We start from the raw sequence: 9,794 nt of genomic DNA on the forward strand, positions 1-9,794 counted from the left end.
ATAGCAATCATTTCTGTTTTAGACAGAAACCTTGAATGTCTTCCCCTCCAAGATTGATTTTTTTTTGAGTAAGTAAAGTAAGTCATTTCTTACCTATCCTTTAATCACTGAGTGTGTGCTGCCTCAAATAAACTGAGACCTACAAAAGACCTTAGCTTAAAAAGGTCAAGGTCTCCTACTCCATTTGGGGCCATTCCCAGTTGTCCTATCTCACCTCTGGACTCAGACGACCCTAGAGGAGAAAGTGAGGCTGATGACTTTGCATAGCCCTGCCTCACTTAAATCCAATTCACTTGCAAGTCAAGACATCACCTTCTTGATATCATTGGTCTTCTTTGAGAATGAAGGACAAATAGCAAATATACCCTCATAGTGCCCTACATGAACATGCTCCCATTTCTCCATTGCTCTGTGATTATTCCTCATGCTTTCTCTGCCTTGTTTGTCTTGTCTCTCTTATTCTACTGTGAGCTTCACAAGAGAGGCACATATCCAACTGTTGCCTTTAGAGCCACTAGTGGAAGGTTTTCCTCATGCCATTTGCCAGCTATCCACACTCAGGCCATTGTTACAGAATTCTTGACCATAACAGAAGTTTGTACTATATTGGCTATTCCATAATAGATTAGGCTCAGCTTTTTACACGTTCTCTCAATAGACATGAGTGGCTTTCTCTTTGTCTCTTTGTCTGCCTTTGTCCATCTCTGTCTTTTTCTGTCTCTCTGTCCCTCTCTTCCCTCCCCTCTGATCCTCCTCCCATCCAAATCTAGTCACAAAATCAAAGAATCCCAGAGTCAAGAAGGGGGATGGTCTCTCAGCTCCCATCTAAATAGAAATCCTTGCCACAAAATCCTTACTAGGTGGGTATCTAGTCTCTGCATTACCAATTTCCTGTAAGGGAGTTCTTTTTTTTTTAATTCAGGGACACCATATCTTATCTGTCCAAGGAGTGCCCCCCATCTCCTGCTGTTGCTGAAAAGGTTTCCCTTGATCCTGTAGATCAGTGATCCTGTAGATTAGCTTCAAAGCAGGGGCAGGGACTCCCTGGGGGCCATGGTCTTGCCCAGTGAGACTGTGATCTGATTTTAGGGATATAGGGTCATAGAAATTAAAGCTGGAAGGGACCTTAGAAGTTACCAAGTCAAATTTTCTCATTATACAGAGGAGGAAACTGGGACAGAGAGAGGTTTAGTGACTTGCCAGATAGAGTCTGAATTGGAATTTGAACCTGTCTCCTTGACTCCAAGACCAGTGGCCCATCCAATGACATGTAATCAGCCAAGACGAGGATGGGAAGGTGAGTCCCATCCTAACCACAAGTCACTATGGAGTTTGCCTCTAACACAACCATACCAATCTTTATTTTTCAACACTCTGCCCACAATGATCCCTCCCTCCACTTTGCAAAGTCCCAACATCTTCATTTCTGCATCAGGGCTTTGTGTTTCAGATCAATTTTAACGCAATTATAACCTAACTGCTATCCAGGCACCCACAGTAGCAGGGAGATGCCATTGGGAAAATTGAACAGTCAAAACATTTTGGAGACCACTGCCCTGGATCAGTATTTCCCAACCTAAACTATATGCAGACCAAGAATATGTCCAAATGCTCTTCCATGTACCACAGTACCCTCTGTAGCTGTACCCTAAGTGCTGAACTTTCTTTGGTTCAGGCTGGTGAACTATGAGCTGAGAAGATGGAAGAAATTGGAACTGGGGGACTAGGACCCAGGGATTCAGAGGAGGAATAAGAGGAACTTGTTTTTGAAGTTTTATCTGTTTTGACTGATAGCCCTATACAGCAGATAGAGGGCCAGCCTTAGAATTAAGAAGACTTGTTCAAGTCATGCCTTTGATACAAACTGCCTCACTGGCCCTGGGCAAATGACTAGGGTCTCCAAGTATCTCTCTAAGACTATAAATCACAGAGTAGCAGCTATGTTAAATTAGTAGAAGAATTTTCTCAGTGGGTGATTGAGTGGGCAAATGAATGAATGAATTTTAAAAAATTATTAAGCGCTTACTATGTGCCAGGTGACGGTCTCTACATCAATTGAATTCCAGATCTTGATTTAAAAAAAAACCAAATAACTGTCTGTAGGTATTTAAGAAGTAAGGACTTTGACATTACCAGTTTTGGAGAATGGTAAAAATTTTTGCCATGAAAGAGTGGTTGAGGAGCATCATTCTATATTCCAGTAGCAATCACATTATTGTGTAGCCACAGTTGAAAAGGTTGGAAATCCCAGAAGCCACCTGGCTGCTCTGTCCTGTGTAGAACTGAGTGTAACAGAATGTTCTGATCCAGGGATGAGACGTCTGGATGAAAGAGCTCGGTGCACCCAGAGAGCTCTGGATTGACTATCATGCTAGGAAGTGAAAGCTATCAAATGTTAACCATTTCTCTTGGGGAAGCTAAGAGACTCTTTCTATCAGATTAGATGCCACCCATTTGGCCTCAAACCTCAGATAAAAGTTTTCCAGGATCCATTAACAGGCCCATACAAAATGAAAGATGTACTTGGACATCTTTTAGTGGGGATCTATTCACTGTACTCCTCTTTCCATTCGTTCAATGAGCATTTATTAAGTACCTACTGTGTACTGTGGTATATTAGACCAAGTTCTGACCTTGGAGCTAGAAAAACCTGTGTCCAAATATTACTCATGATGCATACTGGTTATATGACCCTGGGCAAGTCATTTAACCTCTGAGTGCTCTAAGGACCTCTGAGACTATAAATTACAGAGAAAGTGCCAAACTGCATTGACAGAGGGGGTTTTCTTCTCTGGGAGTTCCTTATGCCGATGAAATCACAAGCCCAATTCCTATCCCTGTCCTTACAATATGCCAGGCTCTCAGTCAGGCTCTGGGGATACATAGACATAAATGATACATCCCTGGGCACAGTGCAAGGCAGGGGTTCAGTACTCAGAAGACTGTCTGACATTGGGGCTTCCTTCCAAATGGACTGCATACTCATTTCCTCCTGATAAACCAATTTGAGCACAGATATTGATGTCTGATAATGACCAGGCCCCCGATAGCATTTGCATTTTAAAAGGGGCCTGGAAATATCTTCTCACAAAGGAGTGAGTCATTATGGGAATTTCAGGTCCTTTATCTGGGAGGAAGATATTCTAGGGCAAAGAGAAGGGTCACTTAGTGCTCAGCACAGAAACAAAAGGGGAAATTCCCTCCCTAACTGCACCTCCCTTGTCCATGATGAAATTTTTCAAATCTGCAGCTCTGGAGCTGAGGACGCTAGGGATTGGTGTTAGCCACAGTCCAAGATTTTATGGTACTTAGGCCTACCCTTCCCTGAAAGGTAGTTCTTTATATAAAAGTGAAATAGGAAAGGGAAAAGGAAATAGGAAAGGGAAAAGGAAATAGGAAAGGGAAAGGAGAAGGGAAGGGTAGGGAAGGGGAGGGGAGAGGAAAGGAAGGAAGGGGAGAGAAGAAGAGGGAATGAGACCCCCTTCCCTCTTTTTCTCTCCCCTTCCTTCCTTTCCACTTTTATATAAATAAACTTTATGGTTGGAAAGCACTTTGCAAACTTTATGTCATATGATCCTCATAACAACTATGGAAAGTAGGTAATGCGAGTACTATGATATCTATTTTTACAGAGGAAGATCCTAGAGCTGACAGAGGTTAAGTGTTTTGCCCAAGATCACATTGCTAATAAGTGGTAGGCAATGCCTGGACTCAGCAGTACTACTCTCTCCACTACATTATGCAAAAGCATTTATTGAGTCCCCACTATATGCATGAAGGCCCTGTGTGAGGTGCTATAGGAGATGCAGTGATGAATAAGACAGTCTCTGCCTCTGGGGTGGTTACTGTTCAATGGGAGAGAGGTAAGAGAAGTTCACAAATAATTGAAACACATAATGGATTGTGCTGGGTGCTATAGGAAAGACACAAAGGAAACACTGGCAGCTCTCAGAGGCAAAGAGACTCTACTGAGTTTGGGACACTGGTGGTGGAATTTTGGAAGGCTTCGTTGAGAAGGCAGAATTTTAGTTTGGCCTTGAAAGATGGTTAGAATTATTTTATAGGTTAGATGGGAGGACATTTAGGGGAGGTGGATAGCCATCAGGGTCCACTTATCAAATCTCAACTGGGTCCTCACTACAACAAGATAATCTTTTACTTCTTTTCAATTTATTCTTTATCCCATTTCTCACCAAGGCTAGTCTAAATCTCTTTTGTCTCCTCAAACCTTCCAGTGATTGGGGGGAGTGAGGAGGAAAGAAGGAGGGAACACCTCTCCCTCCCCACTTCACCCCAGATACTAGAAGAGATAATACACTCAGTTATAGAATTCCTGCCTTGTTATTGAGCTTCATTGTATCTCTCCAACCCCCAGGCCCTGACTATGAGACCATACTTTATGTTCCATTTAGACAACTGCCTCAGACATCTCCCTATTCACCTTGCCTCCTTACCCCCTACTTTCTCCCTTCTTGCTCTGGCATAATAATCAAATCAATACTACCATTATTCCTGGATTGGCTGCCCAATATCAGTTCACCATCTCTGTGAATCCCCACGCACTTCCTTCCTTGGCCACTACTCCCAAGTACTGTCTCTCCATATTGGAATGTAAACTTAGGGTCAGGGACTGTTTCATTTTTGTATTTGTATCCTGAGCATTGCTAATCATGTCTGGAACAGATAACCTAATAAATTCTTCCTTCCCTTCCCTTTCCTTCCCTTTCCTTCCCTTCTCTTCCCTTCCCGTCCCTTCCTTCCTTCCTTCCATCTTTCCCTCCTTCCTTTCCTCTTCCTCCCTTCTTCCCTCCTTCTTCCCCTCCTTCCCTTCCCCTTCCTTTCCTTCTTTCCTCTTTCCTTTCTTTTTTCCTTCCTGCTTTCTTTTTCCCTTTCCTTCCCTTCTTCCACTTTTCCTTCCTTGCTTACTTCTTTTTTCCTTCCTTCCTTTTTTCTCTCCCTCCTTCCTTTCCCCTTCCTTCCCTTCTTCCCTCTTTCCTTCCTTCTTTCCTTCCTTTCCTTCTTTCTTCCTTCCTTCCCTCCCTCCTTCCCTTCCTTCTTTCTTTTCCCTTTTCTTTCCCTTCTTCCCTCTTTTCTTCCTTCCTTCCTTCTTTCCTTCCCTCCCTTCCTCCTTTTTTCTTCCCTTCCTTCTTTTCTTATTTCCATTCTCTTCTTTATTCCATTCTCTGATCAAAAGATGGATCTTCTCACCAAAGATGACTCCTCTACAAATACCCTTGACCTTATCCCTTCTTCTCTTTTTCATAAGACTATACCTACAATCATCTTCTCCCACTTCAACTTTTAGTCTCTTCCTATCAATTGATACCTTCCCTACTGCTTACAAACATACCCAACCTTCTTCAGTCTGGTTTCCAGCCTTATCACCCAACTGAAACTTCACTCTCCAAAGACATCAATGATCTCTTAATTCCCAAATCTGATGGTCTTTTCTCAATACTCATCTTTTTTGACCACTCTTTCACTTTTGACACTAAACTCATCTCTTCTCCTATATACTCTCTTCTCTCTGGGTTTTTGGGACTCTGCTCTCTTGGTTTTCCTTCTACCAAAACCTGACTCTGGCTTCTCAGTCTCCTTTGCTGGTTCGTCATCCATACCATTCCCCTTAACTCTAAGTGTCCCCAAGGCTCAGTATTGGGCCCATTTCTCTTTGCAAACTCTCTCATTTGGTAACTTCATCAGCTCCAATGGGTTTAATTATCATTTCTATGCAGATGATTCTGAGATCTACATATCCAACTCTAGTGTGTCTTTTGCTCTCCAGTCATGCATGTCCAACTGCTTATTGGACATTTCAGGCTGGATACACATAACAGAATTCATTAGTTTTCCCTTGAAACCTTCCCCAAACCAAATATTCTATTTTCATCGAGGGCATAGAGACCTTCCAGTCTCCCAGGTGTAAAACCTAGGTGTCATCCTCCATTCTCACTTTCCTTCACCCTACATATTCACCCAAATTTTGCTTTTTCTACCCTCACAGCATCTTTCTCACCCACCCTTATGTACTCATTTATTCAGCAGCCTAGTTCAGGTCTCCCTCTCTTCTCATCTGGACCATCACAATAACCTTTAATTGACCTCCCTATCTCAGGTCTCTACCCTCTCCAATCCATTCTCCACTCCCCTACTCAATGAAATCGAATGACTCTTGGTTGCCTTTAGGAGCAAATATAAGCTTGATATTTTGGATTGTAAAGTTCTTCATGATCTGACCCCAACCCTCCCCTTCCAATCTTGTTTTATTTTACTCCACTCCCATACTCTGAGGTCCAGCTATGATTGGCTTTCTCTTTTCTTACACATAGAACTCCAGCTCTCATCTCTGTGCTTTTTCATTGGCTGTCCTCCACATCTAGGATGCTCTCCCTTTTCACCTTCACCTCTTAGTACCCCTCATTTTCCTCAAACACTACCTTCTTCATGAAGCATTTCCTGATGTCCCCAGCTGCTCATGTCTTTCCCTTCTAAAAAATCCCTTTTATTTACTTTTTATGTATGCACATGTAAGCTCCTTGGAGGCAGGAATGATTTTGTTGTTGTCTTTGCAGAGTGCCTAGTATATTGTAGGCACTTAACAAATATTTGTGGATCAATTGATGGTACAGTATGAGCAAAGGTGATGAAGTAGAAAATGGCAGAGTATGCTCATGTAGTGGAAAATGATCCAGTTGGGCCAAATGATAAGAGAATAATAAGAAAAAAAGAATGGAAAGCAGGGTCAAAATGTTTAGAGATAGAAAAGAGCTTAGATATGGGGTTACTCCAAGAAAAGAACTACATGAATTACAAGACTCCCTAAAGTCTATGAGGCCTCTGCCAACACAGTATGGATAGTGGCAGGAGCACAGGAATATGGCAGAACCACCACAGAATCTCAGAATTGGAAGTGAGCTCAGTGGTCCTTCAGCCTAACCAAAATCTGAACAGGAAACCCCTCTGTAACACCCTTAAAAAGCAGTCATCTAGCCTCTATGTGAAGACTTCTAGTGATAGAGAATTCACTACCTCTGAAGGCAGCCCATTCTATTTGGGGATGACCCCACATTTTCCCTTCTCTAGGCTAAAATTTCAAGTTTCTTAACCAATTTTTGCCTCACATAGTCTTCAGTCTTCTCTCTATCATGCTTACCCTGCTATGGACCTATTTCAAATTTGGTCTGAGCAAGACTATTTACTCTCTCATTCGGCATATGATCCCTGAAGGACCATTCTATTTTCCAAGAGGTATCAAAGCAAAAGGAAAAGACCTCTTCCCTTCATCCCTGTTTAACACATTAAGAATAACTATTTTTAAAAAATAAACATTTTATTTTCTGGGCAGCAGAGTAGTTCTTAAATTTCTAAGGCCTCTGGAAGAGCCTCTTGTTTTGGCCCATCTTGTGCCTCTTCTCAAACTTGACTTTGGCCTCCCTCCTAGCTTTACATTTTAGTGTAGGGTCACTGAAGACATCCTTATTGACAACTGTTTTGTGCAATGGGATATCCACAGAGTATCTGATAGGTACAAGGCAGCTGTAGTCATAAAATTTCACAAAGGACCTGATTTTTGATCCCTTGGCAATCTTCTTTTTGCCTTTTGCTGTATGTAGTCCCTTTGCAAGGGTAGCAATTGATACCTACCACCGGGGTGTGGGTATGGGGCCTGTTGGAGGTCCCATCATCAATGTTGTTCATGATGATAGCTTTGTGCCTGAAATACAGCCCTCCCAGGACTAGTGCCACCTTCTTGGGTTTTATAAACTTGTCCATTTTGACATGAAGTGGAATGTTCCTAGAGACAAAAGCAAGATGGGGTTGCAGTGATGTCCATCATACTTCTAGTGAGCTGCCTCCCATATAATGGTAAGCCTCTGTCCTATTAAGGCAGCATGATGTAGCAGGTGAAGTTCTAGATTTAGAGTCAAAAGAACTAGGTTAGACCTCTAACTTTGCGCCTTATGAATGGAGTGATTTAACTTTTTTGACTGCAGAGGGAGGTGGGGAGGCTGGATGTGGGGTGCAGTGGAAAGAATGCTGGATTTGTAGTCAGAGGAACCTCATCCAAATCCAAATTCAAATGACCTGTGTGACCTTGATCAAGTAATTTAACCTGTCTAAACCTCTGTTTCTTCATCTGTAAAATGGACTGGAATGCTGTCCCTATTTATGCCCACCTCCTAGCTTTCTTGGCTTCCTTTAAATTCTAGCTAAAAATCACATCTGTTACAGGAAGCCTTCCTGATCCCTCTTAATTCTATCCCATTATCTCTGTTGATTATCTCTAATTTATCCTGAATATGGCTCATTTATATATAGCTGCTTGCAGGTTGTCTCTCTCATTGGATCATGAAAGACCAGGGATTGTCTTTCACCTTCTTTGTATCCCTAGCACTTAGCACAGTGCCTGGCACAGAGTAGGAGTTTAATAGATGTTTATTTACTGACTTACCTGTGATCACAGGTCCAGTTCTGTACTCATTTTGAGGGGAGAAATGAAGCTCTGAGAAGATAAGCCCCTTGCCGTATTTCTCTCTCCTCAACTCTGCTTCCTTCTTCTACCATTCTCCATACCTACTTCCAGTCTTCAGTCAGGGGGTCATTCTTCTTTGTAGAAGAAACTGCTAAGGATCATAACTCCCTGTTCTTCATTTGCCCCTGGCTCCTGCCCACTCTCCTTTCCCAAGCACAGCCAGCACCAAGAGGGGAGAAATTTATTGACCTTTTAAAAACATGAAGAAACATTAAAAAGAAGAAGGTCGGCTACTCTCCCAAATTCTTCTCCATTAATTTGCTAAACGAGATCTAGAATTCCTTTCACACAACTCAGAAAAGTTCCCAGAAGAGAACAGCTGTGACTCTCTGTTTCTTTCTCTATTAACAGCACCTAACCCCAGTATGATTGGAAAGGGGGAGGCTGGATAATTCCTCCCTTTGAGCTGTTATTCTCTTGTTAATGTAGCATAACCTGGCATTGATTTCCCATGCTTGTTCAGTCTGAGTAAATGGGCAATCTTGAGGCTAACAAATGAACCTCATCTTTGAGCATTACTCGCTTCTCTACCTTCCCCCACAAGGTTCATATTTTTCCTTGGCACCTTTTAAGTAGTACAAGTTACTGCTCAATATTTAAGAAGACCAAAGTTGGGGAATATGGGAAAGAGACAGAGCCCTACTTGGATCTGGGGTTGGGATATACAGGAAAGGAAGCTACTTAAGATGCAGCATACAAGAAAGTATATCAAAGGACACTTTTAGCTGCATGAGTCTCAGCCTTTGTTTTATCTATAAAATGGGATTAATAATAACACCTGTCTCATAGGGTTGTTATGAAGACCAAATGAGATAATGCATGTAAAATGCTTTGTAAACCTTAAAGTACTATCTAAATGTTAGCTATGATAAATGTAGGATTTTTTCCTTTCCTTCCTTACTTCTTCCCTCCCTCTTTCCTTCCTTCTTTCTCTTTCTTTCCTTCCTTCTCTCTTTTTCTTTCTCATCCGCTCTTCCCTCCTTCCTTCCCTCCCTCTCTCCATTCCTTCTTGCCTCACTCCTTCCATTCCATTCCTTCCTTCCTTCCTTCCTCTTCCCATCTCACCTAGGCTGTTGCTGGCCACTTAGGGATCCAATCCCATTACCAATTGGCTTGGGAGCTGTAACTTGCTCTGCTTTTCTGACCCTGTCCAGTTTGCAGATCCTTAGGCATTCTAGTGGGCCCTCCAATTCTGGAAGTTCATCATATTCATGCTCAATTTAGTTTGGATACCAATCAGCTTAGCCTATTATAGCTCAGA

General features: G+C 42.3%; 1 pseudogene; it reads right to left on the reverse strand.

Moving 5' to 3' along the window:
• Positions 1-7,364: 7,364 nt before the first annotated feature.
• On the reverse strand, positions 7,365-7,773 carry LOC114041771 (annotated as a pseudogene).
• Positions 7,774-9,794: the final 2,021 nt, after the last annotated feature.

The sequence above is a fragment of the Vombatus ursinus genome, unplaced genomic scaffold (assembly GCF_900497805.2).
Source record: "Vombatus ursinus unplaced genomic scaffold, bare-nosed wombat genome assembly UNPS02014179.1, whole genome shotgun sequence".
Classification (NCBI taxonomy): Eukaryota; Metazoa; Chordata; class Mammalia; order Diprotodontia; family Vombatidae; genus Vombatus; species Vombatus ursinus.